This window comes from Adiantum capillus-veneris, chromosome 16, assembly GCF_014529385.1.
Source record: "Adiantum capillus-veneris isolate H3 chromosome 16, ASM1452938v2, whole genome shotgun sequence".
Taxonomy (NCBI): Eukaryota; Viridiplantae; Streptophyta; class Polypodiopsida; order Polypodiales; family Pteridaceae; genus Adiantum; species Adiantum capillus-veneris.
Window position 1 is genome coordinate 115646984 of NC_140946.1, and position 21963 is coordinate 115668946.

Consider the following 21963-nt stretch of genomic DNA (forward strand, 5'->3'; position numbering starts at 1 on the left):
TTTCCTCTTGGGAGGAGTTGACGACCATCTAGACCGCCGTCTTCGTGGAGCCACATCTTCAAAGGAACTTAGGGATTTGCTTCTTTCTTGTTCTTTGGATTCCTCCTTTTGTAAGGAAGAGAGTCTTCTTCTGGGAGTCTCATAAAGAGGCCTCCTAACATCTCTCTCCTCTTGGAGAGGAAGGGAAATCCCATAAGCACGAAGTTGTTGAGTAACTTTGGCTTGCAAAGCAGGGTTGCCTTGCTACAACCTAGCAAACAACAAGATAACTAACAAACATGGGGGCATCATTATTAGCACCTTCATGTGCAAAATCAAAGTTTTCATTGTTCATTCTACTCTCTTGGTTATTGTCAGCCATGCTAATTAGACTTATGTATAGATTACTTTGTGCTTTGGTACCCTAAAAAACCTTAGTTGCTACTCTTCTTTACATTTGAAAATTAGTCCTCAAGATGCCACACCTGTGGTTTAGACACTATTGATTGCAAAGGCTAGTAGAGAGGGTCTAACATTGCTCAATTGATTATGGTTCTTGTTGAGCTTGCTCGTAGCTCAATAGCGGCGGTTAAACCAAAGGCAAGCCCCAAGAGGCTCCATTATTAGAGAATTTGACAACAGTTGAGGACCGAATTTTTATGGAGCCGGTCCCCCCTTCAATAGTCTTTTGTATTATAGATTCTCCCATCAAGAGAGACTTGGTACAATACAATCTTTGTGCTCCTTGTGACCTAGGTGATGCAATGAAGATGGAAAGCTTCATGCATCACGAGCATAACATAACCTTTGTAAAAGCATTAACCATCCCCAGCCTTAGTCCCAAGGCCTCAAACACCTTCAAAGGTGGAGAGAACTAGCGGGGAATGAGGGTAGAGAAGAGGAAGAAAAGGCATTCATAGGATAAAGGAAAAGTTCCTCACTTATCATCACTCTTCTTGCTTATCATAGCATTAATAGCATAGTAATGAAGATGAAGAATATGGAAAGCTTAAGCATTGAAGCATGGCTCTTGGTTGGATTTTCATCCGATAGCCAAGAGTGTTGGTGTAGGCTCTCAATTTCTCAACAAGCTTGGAGAAGGAGATGGAGCTCTTCCACTTTTCACTTCACACAATGAGAGAGAGAGAGAGAGAGAGAGAGAGAGTTTAAACTATTATTATTATACATAACACATGAGACAAACTTCAAAGTCCAAGGCCTACAGTTCATAGTACAAAATCATGTATTTCTTTCAACAGTAAATCCAAACAAATACATCTCAGTATTAGGCCATATTAGAGGAAAGAAGGTCTCAATTTCTCTAATCCTTTCTCTCTCTTTTACAAGTAGTGTTCATGCCAAGCTAATTAGGTGTAATGTTCATTTTTCTACCTTTGATCAATTACTCTTGTTATGCTCTTTAAGAATTATCTTAAAGAAAATGCTCACTATTATAATTTCAATTTCCGCTATAGTCAATGTTATAGCCATATTCCATTATATTGGTATCAGAGCTACTGGTTTCTCTTCTGTTGCTTAAGAAGAGAGTAAGTGGGACATGGATCTATTGTCTTGGTTGAAAAGGACTTAGTTTGAGGTACACCATTGGGAACTATAGACTCTATAATGGAGTCTTTAGGGGCTCGCCTTTGGATTAACCATTATTGAGCTACTAGCAAGCTCAACAGGAACCATAATCAATCATGTAATGTTAGACTCTCTCCACTACGCTTTTCAATCAACAGTCTCTAAACCACAGATGTGGCTGCTTGAGAGCTAATTTTCAAAGGTAAAGAAGAGTAGTAACTAAGATTTTTGAGGGTACCAAAGCACAAAGTAGCATATACATAAGTTTAGTTAGCATGGCTGACAATAATAAAGAGAGTAGAATGAATATTGACAACTTTGATTTTGGACATGAAGGTGCTAGTGATGATGCCCCAATGATTGTGAACTATCTTGTTACTAGGTTGCAACAAGCTATGGGCAATTGTGCCTTGCAAGACAAAATTAATCAACAACTTCGTGCTTATGGTATTTCCCTACCTCTCCAAGGAGAGCTAAGGAAGCCTCTTGTTGAGACTTCCAAAAGAAAACTCTCTCCAATGAGAGAAGAGGAGGATTCCAACGAATGAGAAAGAAGTGAAACTCCAGATTCCTTTGAAGATGTGGTTTCACAAAGACAGCGGTCTTGACAATCCCCAACTCCTCCCAAGAGAAAAAGATCATCCTATGGTCCCTCTCCTTGTCACTCTCAAAGGGAAGAGAGGAAACAAAGGAAGAAAAAGGCAAGAAAGAGGTCACCCTCTTCTCCTTCTTCATCGTCTTTCTCTTCTTCCATCGAAAGTAGGGGCTATTCTCTTAGAGAATACAAGAGGATAGGACATCGCAAATCTTATGCTGCTTCTACAAGCTTAAGAGTTCAAAAAGGGAGGAAACATTATTTCTTTTCTCACCTATGATGGCACCTTTGCTGTGATAAAGTATTGGCCTTCATCTAGCAATTTGATGCAGCCTTTGGAGATGAGGGCTTCACAAAGTCCTCCAAGCTATGTCATGTAGCTATGCACTTTCAAAAATCTGCTCTTGTGGTGGGCTAGCCTTTGCTCCAAAGACATGGACAACTCTACGAGTTTCCATCATGAAATAATTCCTTGCAAGCAAGGCCAAAGATAAAGTGCTCACCAAATGGTGCAGTTTAAAACTACTCTCCAATGAGTCTATTGTTTGAGGATAAATCAAACGGGTGCCCAACTGGTCGAACACGTAGCCGGACACCACATTTGTAGTCTATTATTTTGTCCGAGCTAGTGTAGTGATACTCTGTGTAAATCTTGATTCCAGAGTAATGGATCAATTCCCTGAGTTGTAATGCTGTAATAATATTTGTAAAGGTCCATGTAAACCATCCATTGGCCATTTAGAATGCCCTAGGTAAGGTCAATAACCTTAATGTGAAAGAAGGCTTATTTTTAGAAGAAGAAAGGAGCTCAAAAAACGTACGCTCAAGCTACGAGCTGCTCCAAACTTGTAATTGATGCAACTAATGATTTGGTAATCTGTTTTCGATTCAGAAACTTGCATTGTGTTCCTCTTTCTTTGCTCTTTCATTCTAGTGTAAGCATTGTGAGTTTCGTTGTGGTTCGTGACTACACATATGTGAGCTGTAATTGCAGGTTTGAGTGCCTAAATTGTTGTTTATAGTTGTTTCGACCATAGGAGAGTGTTCTTAGACCATAGGACGTCGTTTTTGGCATGTTCTGTTGTAGTTTTTAGGACCTTTTTCATGATGGATAGTGATTTTGGTACCTTGTCAGATTGCGTCTAGATCTGCTTGGATAGTGCCCCTAGGTGTCCTAGACCTACTCCTAAAGTTTCATTGCATTTCGAGTCCATTCGAGTGCCGAAATGGCATGATGACCTAGAGCTGAGAGAAAGGACATAGGCAAATTTCCTTGATCATTGAGTGCTGGTTTGCTTGTTGAGCTAGTGTGTTTGCTTGTTTAGGTTCACTTCGTGAGATTGACGATCTCATAGAGTCTCAGTGCCCCATCCGAGTTCACTTTCCCTGAGTATTGACATTATGTTAGTGACAGAAAGCTATGCTGTAGACGTCCGTGCGGTGACCCGCTATCACGGCGCCAATGTTAGCGAGTTGCTGCGACGGACGTCTGCAACATAGCTTTTTGGCACTAACATAATATCAATACTCAGGGAAAGTGACTCAGATGGGGCACGGAGACTCTATGAGATCGTCAATCTCACAAAGTGAACCGAAACAAGCAAACACACTAGCTCAACAAGCAAACCAACACTCAATGATCAGGGAAATCTGCCTATGTCCTTTCTCACAGCTCTAGGTCATCACGCCATTTCGGCACTCGAACGGACTCGAAATGCAATGAGACTTTAGGAGTAGGTCTAGGACACCTAGAGGCACTATCCCAAAAAATCTGGATGCAATCCGCATTAGGGAAAATTTGGACTCCCAAAGGGGTTCTATAAGGAGGTTTGACTTTGTCTCTCTTGTCCAAAGTAGGCAACCTGGTGAAGTACATAAACACTTTGTCAAAACCTTATCAAAACCAACATATCATTGGAAAGATCTTAGAAATTATGTTCTAGATCTCCAAACTCCGAAAAATTTGGAGTTGATTTGCATAAGTTATGGCCTCCCCACTAAAGCTGAAATGTAGGGAGAGATTCCATTTATAAGAAGGAGTTGTCATATCAAAAAATAGAATCTTCTAGAATATAAGGAATCTGATGGCATGCTATATATCAATGGATGGATCTCAGTGAGTACATTATAAATCCAAAAGGTCCGATAAGTTTTGATTTCATTTGTAAAAATTTTACCATGCGCCCATTTTGGACGAGGAAGAAAGTCAAAGTCCTTATAGGGTCCATTTGAGAGTCCAAAATTTCCCTAATGACAAGGTACCAAAATCACGATCCATCATGAAAAAGGTCCTAAAAACTGCAACAGAACATGCCTGAAATGACGTCCTATGGTCAAAACGACTATAAACAACAATTTACGCACTCAAATCTGCAATTACAGCTCATAGACGCGTAGTTGTAAACCACAGCAAAACTCACAATGCTTACACTAGAATGAAAGAGCAAAGAAAGAGGAACACAATGCAAGTTTCTGAATCAAAAACAGATTACCAAATCATTAGTTGCATCGATTACAAGTTTGGAGCAGCTCGTAGCTTGAGCGTACGTTTTCTGAGCTCCTTTCTTCTTCTAAAAATAAGCCTTCTTTCACATTAAGGTTATTGACCTTTATACCTAGGGCATTCTAAATGCCCAGTGGCCGGTTTACATGGACCTTTACAAATATCATTACAACATTACAACTCAGGGAATTGATCCATTACTCTGGAATCAGGATTTACACAGAGTATCACTACACTAGCTCGGACAAAATAATAGACTACAAATGTGGTGTCCGGCTACGTGTCCGACCAATTGGGCACTCATTTGATTTATCCTCAAACATTCCCCCCTTTCTAATTTGTGTCGTCCCTTGACACCACCTTGTGCAGTCTTGTCATAGGGATGTCTTCAGATTTGTCTTCAAGGTTGGTCTTCAGCTTGGGAAGTGCTTTGTCGTTGGTGACACTCCCCCCTTCCTTGAGTGATTCATATCTTTCGTGTTGTTGATACGTGATTTGAGCGTGATTGTTGAGGCAACTTTTGTTCTGGTTGCACATTCTCCTCTTTGTTGCCAGTCTTGGCCCCACCGGGAAGATGGATGTTGATGTGTATGAGCTTGTAGAACTGAACCTCTTTGCGGCGTAGACTTTATGATGGATTTTCTTTCAAGGTCCACTACAATTTGAGTTGTATGCAATAGGTCACCAATGTTGAAGGACTGTGTGAGATAATTTTGATTTGTGTGGATAGCTCGCTTGCTAAATTTCTCATTGCTTGGCATTGTATGCCATTTGTTAGCTTGCCATTTTTTGATGGAGCTTTGTTGTCGACCTTGGAGATAAAAGATTCTCTTGATAAGCATAAGGAGACCTGCAATTTTTGCTCCAAGTCATTGTCGATTGATTTGGGTAGCCATTTCCTTGTTGTTGATGTAGAAGGAATATATACAAGAAGTTGATGATAAAGGTTTTTGGATTAGGGTCTTAAAACCTGGATGACCAAAGGGAAAAAATCCGGTGGAAAAAAAGTGCCTTTGGTATACGCTCTTATTGGAGTTGAGCAAATCCACTTGAAGTACCTGTCGTGCAAGGTGAGTTCTTTGGAGAAACAAATGAAGAGTGTCTAATGCAAGTGCCAATATGGGACACTCTATATGCTTATGAGAAATTTTCAAACAAAAGCATGCAATGTAAAAGATGGAGTTAATGGGTCCTTCAAGGAACAAATGTAGCACATCTGACATCAAAAGACGTCTCAATATCTTCCACGTTTCCAAGAAGAGTTTTTGATGTAGAATCTTGTCCACTCATTCCTCACTGTGTTGAGTGCGTGAGTGTCTTTTAGACTTCCTCCTTCACTTATGTTGGAGGCTCGCCATAGCATAGGAAATCTCCCACAAATCTATCAATCCGGTGAGAAAGAGCATGACCCGGCTAGGGCTTGGAGGCATCACACAAAGAATGTGCGAGAGCGTCATCGGATGCAAAGATTGAGAGGATTCAAGAGCGTGCATCCTCCAATGCAAATAGAAATCATCCCAAATCAACTAATGCTAATCACATATCAAGCATCAATTTCAAGCAATCATCTACACACATCAAGCAACGAAGTGAAACACACTAATCTTGGAATCTCTCAAGCACAACTCTAATTACATGCATTGACGATTAAGCACACAAGATCACATTCAAGTCAACCACCCCAACCATGCCCATCATGGTGTCCAAATCAAGTCACACATAATCAAATTAAGCTCAAGGCTTCTTAAACCTACACACACACAAGCACACCATTGGAGGACAACTCTAATCCCTCAATCACGAGTATGCCCACTCCGCTTAATCGAGAGAGTTAGATAGGGACTCCACTAATCGGAGTAGCTTAGCATAAGTAAGAGTTAGATTAGAGAAGATCAACACTTCAAAACAATGAAGGAAAGTAGATAACCATGATTGACAACATAATGAAGACTAGATTAATTAAGAGAGGATTAAACTAAGTACATGTGATTAGCACTAGCCTTCTAAGCATGGGCATTAAGCTCAAAGGCTAGGCCATCAAGACCTCCTCTAGGGAGAGAGTTCTCAAAATGACCACTCAAGAATGACCTCTCATTAAGCATAGGGCTCTTTTATAGTTTTGGGCCTCAAACCCTTCAACTATGGGATAAAGTGAGCTCTCTAGCCTAAACTCATACAACTTTGGAACTCCTAAATGAGCCCAAGCCCTATACAATGAAAAGTAAATATTGTGTACATCCATAACATATCCACAACTTGGTGCATAATTGGTGTAGCCGTTAGCCACTTCTAACATTCCCCCCTTCCTAATTTGGCACACGTCCTCGTGTGCCGGTGAAGCAAGACACGGTGACATGGTAGAAAGCAAGTCCAAGGAAGAAATGTTGAGTTGCAAAACATAAGAACAAGTAATGAGCATCAAAGGCCACTAATAATGAATAAAACATGAAGCATAAATGAACAATCATGCAAAGTGATTTTTTGCTTCTAAAAGATGGGTTAATCATAGTCAAAAACTAGACAACATAAAGCAAAACAATACTCATACTATTGTGAAGATTAAACCACTTGAAATTTCAGTTTTATGCATGAAACACAAGCAATCAATTATGACCCTAGGCTAATGCAAGTTCATAAACCTACTAGCCTAAAAACTATGTGAACAATCTTAATAAATCATTCAAGTCTATCATGTCTATGGGCTATAAAAAAGCTCCTAATCTATTAGTACATTGTCAAAGCTTTTTGAAGCTCATGGAAGTTTTGATTTAGTCATTCATTGAAAAATTAAAGCACAATCACAAGGCTACCACCCCAAGGCAAGTCTAGGTGTGACTCTCAGCTCCTTGAACCCTCAAGAAGGTGTTCCAAAAGCCTACTAGCTTACCAAGTCAACGGCTAACCCCTATCAGCCCAGGGCATCGGTTTAGCGCCTTGGCCAAGCGAGCCAAGGTGATTCCCCTCGCCTACCAAGTGCCAATAAGGCGCTAGGCCTCATTACATTTGGGTCACAGTTTAAAATACCCGAGATCTTACAGGTTACCAACTTAGTGTTAAGGTTCTTGTAATAATTCTTTATCCGTACTAATACATTTATAAAAAAAGCTACTAGTATATCTTTTTTTGTGTCAATAAATCGAGGCGCACTCTCAATCCATATAAGTCCATGAACGTCTTGGTTACCGCGACTTTTATGGATCGAGGTGCACTCTCAATCCATATAAGTCCATGAATGTTTTGGCTACCGCGACTTTGAAATTCTGCTAAAAAGAAAAATCTCACTTTTCAACCCAATATAGCATTATCTTTGTGGAGCAGCTTTTGAAGCTCCGAAATCGATGCAAGTAGTATCTAGAACATTTGATTGGATATGATCATATAGGTTGTCTAAAGATATATTTTTTTTGTTTCATTTTCATTTCTTGTTACATCACATATCTTATTATGTAAACAATCAAGTAAGTCTTTCAACATCTTAGATGTAATGGCTGCAGCAGACATCAGTAACTGTGAAGTTCATGAACAATTTTGAAAGAGATTTTTTTGGCTCATTGTTACCGCTTACCCGCACTCTCCCCCTCGCCATAGCTGCTCCCTCCTCGCCATCGCACCCCCCCCATCACCTCAGCCCTCGTGTTGATCGCCCCCGCTTCGCCCAGCCTTGCCCGCCGCCCTTCCCCGCTGCCTCCCCTTGCCCGTCGCCCCGCACCCCCCCCCCCCAACTGCGCCCTACCCGCTCTCCCAACCCCGCTGCTGCCCTGTCCCGTCTCCATCCTTTTTCCCGCCCTCCTTCCGTCCCGTAGATTTTTTGCCCTTTTCCCGCCCGACATTTTCAGTTTTTAGCCTTCCCTGCTTGTCGAGCCTCGTCAATCACTTTGGCGTGTTTGGTCCAGAGGAAGCTGTAAGAACTAGGGGAAACTAGACTGAAGATCCTCCTCCCAACCTCCCTTTATATAGGCGGGCTCCTAGCCCCTTGCCCTAGACGGATCCCCTGTCCACATTGTCTAGCCCGACCCTTGGCCATAGTCCATGACCATCCTAGTTCTTAGGGTACAGGACCCTTGTCCTGACATTACTCCCCCCTTAAAGAAGATTTTTCTTCCTCGAAAACAAAAGTGGGAAACTTCTTCTTAAGAACACATGTTTTCCCAAGTGGCACCTTCTTCAGGTCGGTCTTTCCACTTGATTAAGCCTTGTTGTCGTACGTGATGTCTTGTATGCAACTCATGATAATCCATAACACGTTCAGGTTCATGCGATAAGGTAGGAGGTTCAATGTAATCAACCAAAACCTGTTGGTCAATGACGTTGTCGTCCCCATGTAACCTCTTTCGTAGATGGCTTACATGAAACACCGGATGAATGCGAGAATGTGATGGTAGCAATAGTTTGTAGGCACGATCACCGACTCGCTTGAGTATTTTGAAAAGCCCACAATATCGGGGAGATAATTTAGGTGTCGCTCCAGTTTTCAGACTTTTTGAATGTTCTGGCACACGTAAAAATTCTTCCTCCCCTTGTTCGAAGATAACTTGACGACGTTTTTCATCAGCGTATTCTTATACCGATAATGTGCTTGCCGGACATTCTGACGAGCAAGTTTCAGCATATCCATGTGGTCTTGGAGAAAATCCTTAACCTGTTGGAGTTTTTCGGTTGCCAACCCCACCGTAAACTGGTAACCTAGGTTGAAACCCGTACATGAGCATGAAAGGACTAAAACCTGTTATGACATGCTTAGAGCTGTTGTAGGAAAACTCGAGAATAGGTAAGTTATTCCCAGTCTGACTGTTTTTTGCTGACGTATGCTCTTAGCATATCCTCTAGCACCTGGTTAACCCGTTCCATTTGACCATTCGTTTCTGGATGATCAGTTGTACTGAGGTTGAGTTGTGTACCCAATCGTTTAAATACAGCTCTCCAGAAGTGGCTGTTAAACTTGGGATCACGGTCACTAACAATGTTACTTGGCAACCCATAAAATTTGTATAGATTGTCCACAAATAACTTTGCTAGTTTCGGTAACCGTGGATTTGGTTGGGATAAACTTGCATAGTTTAGTCAACCTGTCTACGACCGGACCTTGTATAGTGGTTGGTAAACCTACAATGAAATCCATAGAGATACTTTCCCATTTTCCATTGAGAATTTCCAAAGGATGTAAGAGTCCTCTTGCTTTCAGGCGCTCTGCTTTGTTAACCTGACATTTTTGGCAATGCAAGACATAAGCTTGAACGAAGCCATGTAGACCTGGCCAGTAAAACTGTCGTCGTATGAGAGAATAAGTTTTTCTAATCCCCGGGTGCCCTACACTTGGACTATCATGACATTCATAAAGAATTTGGCGCCGAATGTCTGTGTCCGTCGGTAATAAAATCTCCCCTTGTGGAGTAGGTACCCATTGTCGATGGTGAAATGCTTCCATCGCTGTAGTTCATCACTTGATAAAGGAGAACTAGGTGGAAGTTAATTGTACACTACCTGTATTGGAATGAGAAGGATCCCTCTTTTGAACATGGCTCCACACTTTGGAATATGTTTCATCTTGCTCATATTTGCCCTTGAGAGAATCTAAAAATTCACTACGAAGTTCCGTGAACAAGAGCGAATTGATCTCTAGCATTCGACTGAGAGCGTCTGCCACTACATTGTATCGGGCTTTGCGATACCTTAAGTTGGCGTCATATTCCTGAAGGATCTCGGCCCACTTGGCTTTTCGACCCTTTAAATTTGTTTGTTGTGTAAACCATTTGATGATTTCATGGTCAAACATAATCTCGAACTCAACACCATACAGATAGTGTTTCCATGTCTTTAAGGCAGACACTCTTGCATAGAGTTCGCGTTCGTAAGCAGAATAATTCTGTTGAGCTACATCCAGCTTCTTACTTTCAAATGCAATCGGTCGTCCGTCTTGTAACATGACTGCTCCAATAGCACGGTCATTGGCATCTGTTTCCAAAACAAATGGTTTCAAAGGATCTACAATAGCCAGTATAGGAGGTGTAGCTAATGCATCTTTGAGTGTTTCAAAATTGTGCTGTTGAGCGGAACCCCACTGAAAAACTTTACCTTTGTCTTTTAGTTGGTCCATCATAGGTACAACAATGTGAGCATAGTTTTTAACGAACCTTCGGTAAAAACCTGCAAAGCCTAAAAAGATCTATAATTCTTTCAGATTTTCAGGAGGTGTTCATTTCCGGATGGTGTCCACTTTGGATTGACCATGTATAGGCCATTAGCTGAAATAACATGCCCTAAATAATTAATTTCCTCCTTGAGAAAATCACATTTAGATTCTTCGGCATATAACTTGTGTGTGCATAACAACTCAAACACCTGCCTGAGATGTTGTAAGTGTTCTTTTTCAGAAGCACTATAAACTAGAATGTCATCGAGGAACACAATGACAAATTTGCCCAAATATGGCTTCAAGAAACTATCCATAAGTGTCATGAATGTTGCGGGGGCATTGGTTAACCCAAAGGGCATCACTAAAAACTCGTAATGTCCAAACCGTGTTCGGAATGTAGTCTTAGGTATATCGGCAAGCCGAATCGGACTTGGTGATACCCGGACCGCAAGTCGATTTTCGTAAAAATTCGAGCATGCTTTAGCTTATCAAATAACTCATCTACCCTTGGCAATGGGTGTTTGGAGGTGATAACAACATACAAGTGCTCACCTAGCCAAGGCGCCCGTTGGGTCAATCGGCCAAAGTTTTGATGTGGTCACATTATTTTTCCGATGTTTAATACATCAAACCCTGTAAAAGCCTAATGTCCCTCGTCTATGTCAAGTCTAAGTCAAAGATGTAATTTTTCCCATGATGTATGTAAAGGTCTATGAGAAGTTGGCCGCCGGCCACTTTAGAAAGCCCTAGGTATATAACACATTAAGGTTAGTGTGAAAAGGAGATTATTTTTTGAAGATAAGGGACTATTGCGTTACGCACAAAGAGCTACCTCATTGCTCCAACTTGTAATCATCGCTTCTGTGGCTACGGTAATCCAAATTCAGTTTTGTTTCTTGCATTGTGTTCCTCTTACTCTGGTCTTTCATTCAAGTATAAGCATTCAAGATTCAGTGAAGGTTTCAAATGCATCCGTTTAGGCCTTAAATCGTTGTTTTGAGTGTTTATATGTGTATTTTATGTTGTTTTGACCCTAGGAGAGGCTTTAGGGACCCAAAAACGACCCTTTAGGATCATCCATTTACTGTTTTTGCGTACTATGGGACGAACGATCGTGATCTTTGTACCTCTCCAGAATGTTGTGATAGTAATAGGATATGTTTCTGATAGTCCCCTATAGCTTCCCTTCAAGTTTCGTGTGATTCCGATATGATTTGCATGGTGAACGGGCGTGATGACTGTAGAGCTGTGTAGAAGGACATAGGCAGATTACTTGGCTTTAGTGCGATGGATTTGCTAGTAGAGTTAGTAGTTGCATCTCTTTGAGTTCACTTCATTAGGGTTGACATCCTAGTGAGTTTCCATGCCTCATCTGAGTCGCTTCCCCTGTATCGATAATTTTATGTTGATGCTTGAGAGCTATGCTATGGACGTCCGTCGCGGCGACCTGCAAACATTGGCGTTGTTGCCAGGGAATGAATCTTAGATGATGAGTGACCGAGTGCGTATTCAGAGTTTTCTTATTGTTCCAAAAGATAATTTCCATTCCATTTACATTTCAGTGAAGCATCTAGACAGGGGTTTAGTGCTTGGTGGAGTCTAGGGTCGGTGGACTGGCTAGATCTACTCTTGAGAGATATAACATTAGGCAAAATTTGGACTCACAAAGGGGCCCTTTAAGGAGTTTGACTTTACCTCTCTCTACCAAAATGGGTGCATGGATAAATTTTTGCAAATAAACCCCAAAGTTGGCGGAGGTTTGACAGTTAGAATGTCCTCTTCAAGCTCTATCTACTAATATATAGCACGCCATGAGATTCCTCATATTTTAGAAGATTCTTGTTTTGATTCACCTATGATGTGACAACTCTGTCAGAATCTAAGTGAATCAAAAAAAGAATCTTCTAAAATATGAGGAATCTCATGGCGTGCTATATATCAGTAGATAGAGCTTGAAGAGGACATTCTAACTGTCAAACCTTCGCCAACTTTGGAGTTTATTTGCAAAAATTTATCCATGCGCCCGGTTTGGTAGAGAGAGGTAAAGTCAAACTCCTTAAAGGGTCCCTTTGTGAGTCCAAATTTTGCCTAATGGGAGTTGTGAGTGAGGTTGCTTTAAGCATTTTTTCTCTTCAAATTTCTTTGTATTGATTGAGTACTAATCCATCATCCGTTTTTTATCCTGTTTGTTTTTTTTGATTCATTTTCTTTATGTTCTTTCATTTCTGTACTTAGGAGTAGGATAAGTAAATCACATTCTAGTCAGATTTGGGGCAAAAGTTAGAGTCAAGAAGCCAGAAAATCATAACTTTGGCAAATAAGGCCATAAGACTCTGAAATTTAGAAAATATGACCAAACATGGTTGCTATTGATTCAAATCACAAAGTGGTAGCACAAAACACTGGGAAACACTTGTCAGAGGGAGCAGACAAAATTTCATCAGATTTGGCCCAAGTACTATGATCGCGATCGGTGTACCTCAGTGTCAAAATTGTACAAGATTTGACATGTGCCTTCCTGATAAGATTCTAAACAAGTTTGTCTAAAGCAACCACACCCAAAAACATCAAAAATCAAGGAAATCAGGCCACTTAGGTAAAACTAGCCTGACAGACCCAGAAACTGCAAAATCTTGACTTTTGGTGATCCAAATGCAAAAAGACTTGGGGGATAGCCCTAAAACATCAGTGTCTACAAGCATGCCAAATTTGGTCTAATTTGGGCTCAGAACTACGATCGTGATCGGTGTACCTAAGTGCCAAATTTTAACCAGATTTCATCTGTGGGATCCTCAGGTGTATACAAACATAAAAGTCTAAAGGACCTAGGATCAAAAACCACAAAAAACTGGTCAAAACCACTGAATACAGATCCAAGTCAAAATCTGCTAAACTAGCATAGAAATTTACTTTCAGTAGACCAAAACACATCAAAACTGGAAAGAAACCATGTAGATGGATAGCCTCTGCATAGGACAAGCCTAGGTATCTCTCAAATCCCAAATCAAACATCAAAATCAATCCAACTTGATAAAATTGAAAAATCAGGCACTTCACAGCCAAGAAACTGTAAATTCTTGACTTTTTGAGTCCAAATACAAAAGTGTCTGGCAGGTAGTCTTAAAATAGCCTAGTGAACAAGCTGGTGAAGTTTCATCCAATTTGGGCTCCAAACTACGATCGCGATCGGTGTACCTCAGTCCCAGATTTTGACCAGACTTTACCCACACATACACCTAGGTTATATAAGATACCAAGAGTTTTCAAAATTCAAAAAAGTGACCAAAATAGCCAAAAACAGCAGACAGACAGAAAACCACTGCAGCACACCAAGATCTGGTGGAAACTTGACTTTTTCTTGTCCAAATTCAAAAAGATTTTGGGAGTAGATTGTACACATCATTGTCTACCATATTCACAAGTTTCACCTGAAAAAGGAGCTCGTACTACGATCGCGATCGGTGTACCATAGTGACATTTTGAGTTGAGACTTGGTGAGTAGGTAGCTGATAACTAGACAAACAACTTTCTCAAAAGAACCAAGGTTCAAAAAACCAAAATACAGTTGTCAAATAGGGCAAACACTGATCACTGATCCTTCAGACCAAAATTTTGAGAAAATTCAAGTTTTTGTGATCCAAATGCAAAATGGGTTTGGGAATAGACTAATCATACCCATGTTATCAACTCCTAAAATTTCTTGCAAAAAGGAGTTGGAACTACGATCCCGATCGGTGTACCCCAGTGACATTTTGGATTGAAAATTTATGAGTAGGTAGCTAACATCTAGTGCAACATATTTTCCAAAAGGAGCAAGGTCAAAAAAACAAAAGAAAGTGGTCAAAAGTCCCAGTTACACAATCAAGCCAATAACTGCAAAACCACCTGGGATTTGGGTTTTCATTGGTCAAAACATCTCCAAATTCAAAAATACAAAGACACTTGGTATCAAGACATCAAGCGTTGGCTACTGTGCAAAAATATTCCAAATCTGTGACATGGGGTCAACGATCGCGATCGATGTACCTATCCATAGTGAGGGTATTTGACTTCATAAGTTTGTAGACACACTTGAGGACATCCCAAATCTCAATTTTGAGCTAAAAATACCCTCTGGAAGCCAAGATACAAGCCAAAGTTCCTGTGTTCTAGTCCTGAGACTGTTTTGAGTGTTGTTTCAAGTGCAGTTCACTAAAAGTGCTCTAACTTTTGATAGGCAACTCCAAATTGAGTCAGGTATAGCTAGGAAGAAAGCTTGCGGGCAATAGCACACACCTAGAGCTGAATTTTTCTAGGTTTCCTAATTCCAATCTTTTAGGGTACCCAGAACCAATTTCCAGAGACCAAAAAAGTCACAAATTCCTGACTTTTTAGAGACTTGACCGGGGGCAAAAAGGGATTGTGTGCACTAAGCCAAGGTGTTCTTATCAAGGACCATCTTGAGAGTATTGAGTGAGGCTTAAACATGACAACTCATCCATCATTAGGGTTTCCCACTCAACTCAGAGCTATGTCACCTACACAAACAGCCAGAAATATTGCAACACCTATAACAAGAGGGACAAGACCATGAGGCTTATTAATCATATCAAGCCAAACCTCAAGGCATGGCTCATGGAAATTTGTCAAGTGATCATGTAGCTCACTGGAAGCCAAACCAATCAACTAAAATGCAGGAGTTTAGAAGAGCAAAAGTGGAAATTGCTGGAGACTTAGAGGAGAAGCATCCTCTAATCAACAAACCCAACGTGAGGTTCATCAAAACCAATGAAGCCACAAGAATTCTAACGGATTACACTTATGATTTTATAGGTGTTTAAATTCCATCATTGAAGAGTTGACAGACTACAAGAACATCTATGCCTTCACATACACAGATGACCAGGGAGTGCAAGTTGTAATGGTAGATAAGTATGGACGAGAGTACAAACTTATCAGCCCAATTGAGCTAAAAAGATGTACATACATGGGTACTCCAATCTCTACTTACTACGTTCAACCGAGTGTAAGCGTACCAGGGTTTTTTGAGACTGATTTGCAAGAAGCTAACATTGAAACTATGGGATCAAATGGACCTCAAACATCCAAAATAGCTATTCACGGGAGTGTAGCTCCTACCTCATTGAGTGGAACCAAGAGACCACCAATTAGACTTACAAATCCATCAACATTTCCAAAACATGTCTCAAAGGGGCTTTCACCAGGATTTTCTCCAAGACGAGAAGAAGGAATGAGGGATGTCTTTGTGAGAGACCCCAACACGCTAAGATACATGGTTGAACCAGAACCGATGAGACCATATCAATTGGCCAAATGTGTCAAGAAGAAGTATGATGGATTAAGGGATCCATTCATACATGCATCCTTGTTCAAACAAGTGTTAAGAGCTGAACAAGTATTTTATTTTCATACACAGTATGAGGGATTTGGATTGACCTTGGAAGGGATAGCATTGAATTGGTTCCATCCGTTGGACAAAAATGCCTTCTCAAACGTTGAACAACTATTACAATAATTTGTTGTGGAGTTCTCTAAAAGGGGAATCAAGCATAACACAGTGTCCCAAATTTATGCATTCAAGCAAAAAGAAGATGAGAGAGTGAAGGAAGCATCTCTACGTTTCAAACAATATAGAGAGAGATGTCGGGAACGCGAGTTACCATAGGATGAAAGATTATCAATTCCCTTCATAGAGGGTTTGAAAAATAAAACTCTCAAGAAAGATTTGCACTTAAAAGGATGTACTTCCTTTGAACAAGTCACGAGAGAAGCGTTATACCTAGTTGACAATTGTAAAGCCTATGGCGAGGAAATTGGTGATACAAAGATCACTATGGAAAATTCTCCTTTAGCATCTAGTGAAACCAACACAAGGAAATTGGTTATGTCTCAATTAATGACCAACCTAGATGAGCTAGCAGCGCAAGTAGCACAACGAATAAAATGGTGTGTCATTGAGCAAAAATGGACCAATCATGAGATGAGTGAGTGCTACTATAATCAAACATACACGAGGGGGATACTATTTGGACATCAAATAGAAAAACAAATGCCATTACCAAATCATCCATTATTTCAAAATAGGGTTGTATCAAGGGCTTTACAAAGAGCAAAGGTATCACAACCTAAGCTAGGGCAAGAACCTATGAGAAAACTCTATTCATTGAATGAGGACACTCTGATGTTCATAGCCAATCAAGAGCATAGACCAGAGACCATTCTGGCTAAGCAAGAACAACCATCAAATGTGCCACCAGTGACTCAACAAGATGGACCATGCTACAAGTGTGGAGGTAATCATTGGGCCAAGAATTGTTCTCGTGTATTTTTTGGAGTGTGCCATTACACACGTTGTTCCAAATTGTCCAAAACACCCAAAAAAACAAGGGAAAACAACAATGAATGTTGTGGGAGTGTTACCTTCTCCAAGTGGATCAGAGGTAGAGACTGAGAGGTTGAAAATGTGTAAGGAATTGGTAAAAATTGCACAGGCAATGATGGAGCCTAAAGCACCAATTCCACCTCTAGAAACAAAACCAAAAAGTGTTGGATTTGAAATGTCTAAGGCAAAGGTTGTTGAAACATTAACTCAAAGAAACATTGAGCTAGAATCACAAAAGGATGTGCAAGAAAATACTGCAACACAAGAAACCAACAACCTAGAAATTCAACTAGATGATCAAGTAGTGGCCAACACCACTAATGATGCAAGGTCAAGATCACAATTTATGGCACCTATCCCAGAGATAGATGAGCCATGGACAAATGAATTGTGTGAATCAATTAGAAGTGCAAAAGATGGAAGTGCGACTTTCCAATCTACACCCATAACTGAGGTCAATACAGGGCAAGAAGACTATCAAGGATACATTCAATCTCTAAATGGAGATGCACGGACAGAAGTTTCAATTGAAAGCAAACCACAGTCCTTGAAGACCTTACCCTCATACATTGGAGAACATGAGACAGACTAGGAGACTAGAGTGGTGCCATCTCAGAGGAAAGCCATATCCAAGATGATGGATACAAAGAGTATGCAAGAGTTGATGTTAACTCCAATACAGTGCACCATTACTCTATCTGAACTGCTTAATATTAGACCACATGTATGGGATGAATTAGGCAACAATTTGAGAAATATGGGATTAAAGATACCTCTTCAAGATCTACCCTCAAATTAACAAACAAACAAAACTCAACAAGAAAGTGCAAACGCTAGACTTGTGCCAATAAACAAGGTGGGGGAATATTGCGAAGGAGAAGAAGGAAACACTACCTTACCTGTGGAATACAAAGAAGTTAAAACATTGACTATACTTGATAGTGGGGCTGGAGTAGCCATAGCCACAAAAGACAATTGGGAAAAATGGGGTAGACCAGCGCTTAGGAAAACTAGAATGAAGCTGCAACTTGCAGATGGATACACGGAAAAACCTCTGGGCATCCTCGAGCAAATTATTGTGACTTCTTGTGGAATTGAATACGAACATACAGTTGCATTTGATATCATTTTAGGAAGACCTTTCATGCGTCAACTTAAGATGGTTCAAGATTGGGGCTATGACTATATCTACTTGAGACATAAAAAGATCACCACAAAAATAAGCATAAAAGACCATAGCTATAGAGATGTGAATAGAACTCCTTTAGAAGAAATTGATTCTACTATAGTCAATGGGAAAGAGATACCTGTGTGGCTACAAACCAAACAAGAACTTTGGATGTGTGGTGCTTCGAAGTGTGGAAGCTCAATGAAGGAGGATTGCATCCTAGAAAGATCAATGACAATGAAGCTTACATACCGAAACCATTTCCAGAGGAGTTATTTGAACCCTTTGGATGGGATCAAATACTGGCGACTCTTGATGTGTGTGTGAATGAGGCGACCCTGACTAAATTTTGTGATGAGGGAGGCTATGATATAACTCCCTTATTTACAATAAGGGTGTTGAAGGAAGCTAATGAATTTTGTGAGTGTGAAAGCAGAAAAAGTGAGACAGATAGCTACATCCTGGAGCATGAAGCAAAATAGAAAACGAAGGAAGCAGAGCAACCACAAGAATATGTCATTATTGACATACCTGAACAACAAAAGTTGTTTCAAAGAAGCCGACTCTAGAAAAAGTGCAAATGAAAGTAGATGAAGGAGAAAAGCTTCCAAGTTCAACGGCAAATCTTCAACAAACGCAAGATCAAAAGAAGAACAGGGACAAGGAAGAAGATGGACTATCTCCTACGATGATCAAATTCAATTTATGCGGACAAACAGGGCTCAAGGTTACATGTTCGGCCGCAATAGATCCAAAATCAACAAAGAATCCAATGACTTTTGGAACGTGGATCATGATGGGCAAGCCACCAATCAATGAGCTAGAAGAAACAGTTTACACAAGTTCAAAAATGCCGATTCCTAGCTTTGGAGTGGCAGAAGTTGTACTCAAATTGAATACCGGGGAGTATAAAGATACTTTCCACATAATCAACTCCCATCATATCAAAGAGATTCTGGTCCTGACAGAAAGCTGGAGGAACATCTTCTTTCAACAACAAGAAAAAGCTTCAACAACAACAATGGTAAGACTCCATGAAGCTTCTCTAATCCATGCAGAGAAGAAATCGCCAACCATTGTGGAAAAAGGTAAAGCAAAGGTAAACATTGAAGTATATCAACCTCGCCAGATGACTTTACCTTCAACGAGCTTCCATCAAATTTCCCACGAAGCCTCTACGTCAAGAGCCACACCATCAACAATGAAATGGAAACCAAAGCAAAAAATCTATCAACCAAAGTTTCCATCACAAAAAAGCATCCAGAAGAAGCCAAAGAATGTCAACCAAGTGTTGGTATCGAAAGAGTACATCCAAGTCAAAGACCCAGTTTGGATACATGAAACACGGGTTCAACCACAACAACAAAAGGTGATAGGGTGGGTAGCATCAAATGAGTCAATCATTTCTCAAGGCTACTTCGAAGGAAACATTAATGTTTGGGCCAAAAAGCCTAAAGTAACAGCGTGGATGTACTCACCTCAAGAAAGAAGTTCTACAATGAGCAAGCCAAGCTATCAACGAAATAAAAACAACTCAAGCAGGAGAAAGAACAACGAAAAAATACAGAAGAAAAGACCTTCCAAGAAAGCAACACAACAAGTATGGGTACCAAAGTCAAACTTCAACGAAGCTACCCAACACAAACAGATGCAGTAGTGAATGGTTCCCATCAAGCTACTTTAAGCACAAGGATTCTATGAAGGTAACACCCAAATATGGTTACCCAAAGTAGTTTCTCAACCTAGAGCCACTAAGACCAACCAAGTAGCAAAGGACCCCACACAAAGGCAATCAACAGCAACAAAGAGCCAATGGAGACTAAGCACAACCAAGGGAGAAACAACCTCAAAATGGATCCCTCGTCTTCTACTAAAAAAGCAAGGCTTTTACAATGGTAATAGCCAAGTATGGATACAAAAGCCTAGTCTCCATCAAGTCAAGGGAGAAACTCATGAAGCAACAACAAAGTGGGTCCCAAAACCACTGCTGAAAACTCAGGCTCCTCACAAAGAAGAAAAAGTAAAGGTACAACAATGCGGCCTCCTTACGGAACATCCCATGCAACAAAAGAAGCTAGAGGAGTCAAAGTATGCCAAATTACTTGAAAAGATGGTGGCATCCAAAGAACAAAGCAATGATAGAGGCCTTAATCTCAAGAACTTATGGCATTGGGTTTCAGGCCATGCACAGGTAAGTCCAAGTCGCCATTAAAAATACATGGCATAAAAGTCAAGAGTCGGGCAGCTGAGCCACTAAATGAGCAAGGCATTAGTCCCAAAGCTTCAAGTAATATTCTCTATGGTCTAAGAGTCTTAGCTATTCTAGGTACTGCTCAAGGTGGAGGAGTTGAGCATATTTATGTTGTGTCGCTCATGCTGGTATAGGTGAGCATAAGAGTCCAAGTCTATGTATTTTAAGTTTTGGTAAAGTGAAGAAGAGAGTCCAAAAGACACTTACGCACTATGCATAGTGAGTAATGAGTGGAGAAGCTTCAACATCAAAAACCCTTCTTGGAAATGTGGAAGCTATTGAGATGTCCTTAGATATCACATGTGCTACATTTGTTCCTTGAAGCACCCAACAACTCATTTTTCACACCGCATAATTTTCTTGAAAGAACTCTTGTGTGCATATATAGTGTCCTATAATTGGCGCTTGCATTACGCACTCTTACTTTATTTCTCCCAAGCCCTCACCTTGCATGAACAAGTACTCAAATTCCAAGTGTTCAACCCCGATAAGAGCGTATACCAAAGGCATTTTTTCCTACTGGGTTTTTCCCTTTGGTCATTCAGGTTCTAGACCCTAATTTAGAAACACCCATCACTATTCTATTGTATATATTCCTTCCATCAAATGAAACCAATAAAGAATTTGTTACACGATCTTCAAAGAGATAAAGTGGGGCCACATTGTTCTCAACTACGCTTTGACAAGAGCAGCTCTTATCTTCAAAGATACCAACAAAGCTCTATTGACAAAGTGGCAAAGAAAATCAAATTGGAGATGCCAGTGCACACACGTCAAAGTCTCAAACATTTTGAGATACGAGCTCCAATAAAAAGTCAACTACACCATCAGGCAAAGTATCCAAAGAAGCAGGTATCATCGACCAACTGCACAAATGAAAAGGTAAAGCAAGATGTGCAACAACATGCACAAATGCCTCGTCCACAACATCCAAATCACAAAGAACACATGTTCGTCAATCAAAGGCAAATGGGCACCCCATTTGAACAAGCAAAACATGCCAAATATAATTCAATCAAGGAAGGGGGGAGTCTCATCAACAAGAAGACCAGACTACAAATGGTCATGTCAAGGGACGACACGAGCTAGGAAGGGGGGAGTGTTTGGAGGTGATAACAACGTACAAGTGCCCACCTGGCCAAGGCGCCCGTTGGGTCAGCCGGCCAAAGTTTTGATGTGGTCACATTATTTTTCCGATGTTTAATACATCAAACCCTGTAAAAGCCTAATGTCAATCGTCTATGTCAAGTCTAAGTCAAAGATGTAATTTTTCCCATGATGTATGTAAAGGTCCATGAGAAGTTGTCCGCCGGCCACTTTAGAAAGCCCTAGGTATATAACGCACTAAGGTTAGTGTGAAAAGGA